Here is a 3,688-nt window from a genome sequence, read left to right on the forward strand (position 1 = left end):
TGGAAAGACAATTACCTGGTTGTCTTACTTCTGGAGTGGACGTATGTAACCTTATTTTTGAGTTACAGTGGATACATTTGAGACTGAAATATTCATTGACATAATACACAGTCAGTTCAGTTCAGTCACTCAGTCATGTCCTATTTTTGTGACCCCATGAACTGATGCGTGCCAGGCCTCCCTGTCCATCACCAGCTCCTGGAGCCTACTCAAACTCAAGTCCATCGAGTCAGTGATGCCATCCAACCATCTCATCCTTTGTTGTCCCCTTCTCCTTCTCTTCCTCCTGCATGTTTTATACAATCAGTCAATTTTCTAACATGTTGCTACAACTCTCTTCTGGTACTATGTTTTATATAAGTATGGGTGTGCATGCATGTTCAGTTGAACAGTCATGTCTGACTCTTGACAATTCCATGGGCTATAGCCCACCAGTCTCCCCTGTCCATGGGATTTTCAAAGCAAGAGTACTGGAGTGGGTTGTCATTTCCTCCTCAAATAAGTACGAGAGAAAACTGAAAAACATAAGCCAGAACTGACGTACATGATAGAGAAGAAAGGCATTAAAAATTTCAGTAAATAAAGAGTTGATTTTTTGAACTATATAAAGTTATTACAAACAAGACATAGATAACATGGCCTAGTCAAGATATCTACATATATATTTTCTATATAACATATGCCTGTGCAGATTTATATCATTTCTCATGTGATATCATTTTCCTTTCTTTCAATATTATATATTCTAGTTAAAATTTTGAAAAAATTCTTATATTTATTTATAAACTAGGATTTATTTACTCTTTCCAAATCAGTCTAATATTTCCTTTTCCTCAGTAGTGGTCTTGTATGTAGTTTAGGAAAAAGCAACAATGAAAAAAGCTATCTTGACTCTACAGCTTTCGTATTATTGACCTTGTCAAATATGAGAAGGATGACAGGAGAGAACACACATTTTTCAGTGGTATAAGCTGATTATATTCAGTCAAGTTGACATTTAAGAATCATTTCTAATCACATTTAGAGTTGACTCTCATGCTACTTTTGCTAAAGCTTTTCTGGACCTTATATCCTTTTGAACTTAAGAAGGAACAGTCTGATCTTTGAGAAAAATGCTTGTCAACTAGGAAAAATAGACACTGATGAAGGAATGGACTATAAATTCAAACATAAGAAAGAAGAATCTCTGCTAGATTTCTGAATTTTTAATTTAGATGGACTTTAATCTTTCATGTGAAATGTGGTAAGATATTAGGCATATGGCATTTTTCTCAACTTACTTAAACAATACAAATTGCTTTTGACTATCTCTCTTTTATTCAGTTGTATACAATGGATTTTCCTCTTACTCATAGATTAGATTCTGAAGTCATAGAGCCAGAAGAAAAATCACAATGTAGTCAGAGTTACTCTTGATAATCCCATAAATTGTTCTTTAATTTCTAAAACCCAGGACTTTAGAGTCTGAAAAGAATATGTATTTTATTTATGCATATATATATACTTCCTCCATCCCTTTGAAATAATGGAGGTCAAGGATTTATTTGAACCAAAAATTATTCCACTTCTTACTTTTTTAAACAAAAATTTCCCTGCTTTTTCCCTGTTTTCTTTAATCTCTCCCTTTACTTTTGAGTCTACCTCTGCCTTAACCTCCTCTCTTTCAGCCATATTGTTGCAAACAAGCAGACTAAATGTGCATGTGATGTGATTCCATTGCACTGTAATGAATGCAGCTGATGTAAATCAAAGACTACAACTATGTAATATATTTATATGAAAAAGTTGCAATTTATCTGTGAAGAAATGATATATCTGGTTAGGCCTTAACACATTATTTCCCCAGCCTCCAAATTCTAGTAAGATATGAATGTAAGGATTGATATTAGTAAGGATAAGATATCAGTAAGGACCCTAGAACAATCTGAGTTCTATTCATTTGTTCTACCCTCAACATCTCAATTAAACTCACTGGATTGTTCATTTAACTCTCTAATAGCTACTATTTTTTTATTGTTTCCTATTCAGTAAAGAATTTATCCATGGATATTTTTATCCATGAATGTGCCATGACTCTATTTCTTCTTGCAATGGGAAATTAGATGGTTTATAACATCACATACAAAGTATCATTATCTCTATATATGGCTTAGCTAGAAAAGTCACAGAATCAGATAAATGAAATCCCCAAACTTCAAACAATGCAATCATAATCCTGTGAGATTCACTTTGTTATCTCTAGAGAAAAGCAAAAAGACACATGAAATTTTGACTTGAGCACCAGTGTATGAAATTTTAACACAGAGTTTATGTTTATATTAAAATAAAGCTTTCCAGAAAAATATATTTCAGCACAGCTAAAGAACTTGGCAGCAATAATTACATATACAACTTCAAGATAGAAGTACAATGAAAATATTCCATACCGTTGACTCCAAATTCAATTTTTTTTGTGTCACTACTCAGCTTTCTTTATAGTCCAACTCTCACATCCATACATGACCACTGGAAAAACCATAGCCTTGACCCGTGTTGACAAAGTAATGTCTCTGCTGTATAATATGCTTTCTAGGTTGGTCATAACTCTCCTTCCAAGGAGCAAGCGTCTTTTAATTTCATGGCTGCAATCACCATCTGCATTGATTTGTGAGCCGAGAAAAAAGCCACTGTGTTCACTGTTTCCCCAACTATTTGCCATGAAGTGATTGGACCAGATGCCATGATCTTAGTTTTCTGAATGTTGAGCTTTACACCAACTTTTTCACTCCCCTCTTTCATTTTCATCAAGAGGCTCTTTAGTTCTTCTTCACTTTTTGCCATAAAGGTGGTGTAATCTACATATCTGAGGTTATTGATATTTCTCCTGGCAATCTTGATTCCAGCCTGTGCTTCCTCCAGCCCAGTGTTTCTCATGATGTACTCTGCATATAATTTAAATAAGCAGGGTGACAATATACAGCCTTGACATACTCCTTTACTTCTTTACTCCTTTATTATTTATTACTTTATACTTATGTTCTCTTTCTAATCTTCATTTTTATACTTCTCATTATTTTTATTATTGCTGCAATCATAAATGTCAGTATTTCTACTCTTTGCCCAGCTGTTATTTGAACTATAGGCAATAAGAAACACTCATGAAAAAAATGCAAATTTAATGGACATCCTCATAATCAACTATCAAAACATAGAAGCCAAAAGAATTTCTTATAATAAAATTCTTAAAAACCATAAATTTATAAATTATAACACTGAGATTGACCAAAAACAAAAGGTAGTTCACTTCTCTGGTACAAAATTGAAATCAACTGAGATAAATATTAACAACAGGATATAGGTTTAACTTTTCATGATTTCTGTAAAAATAGATTGGCAAGAATATTCATTATTATTGATAAGAAATTGAGCAACATTTTTATAACCTGAATTATTTATCTCAGAAAATATAAAAGATGCAAAAAAAATTTAAAAAGGGCCCACAACTATTCTAAGAAGGTAGTGTTGCTGTTTAGTTGCTAAGCGGTGTCTGACTCTTTTGCAACCCCCTAGACTATAACCCACCAGGCTCCTCTGTCTACAGAATTTCCCAGTCAGGAATCCTAGAATGTGTTGCATTTCTTTCTCCAGGGAATCTTCTGGACCCAGGGATTGAACTTGTATCTTCTGAATTTGCAGGTGAGTTCTTTAC

Source organism: Bos indicus x Bos taurus, chromosome 7 (assembly GCF_003369695.1).
Source record: "Bos indicus x Bos taurus breed Angus x Brahman F1 hybrid chromosome 7, Bos_hybrid_MaternalHap_v2.0, whole genome shotgun sequence".
In the NCBI taxonomy this organism is placed as follows: Eukaryota; Metazoa; Chordata; class Mammalia; order Artiodactyla; family Bovidae; genus Bos; species Bos indicus x Bos taurus.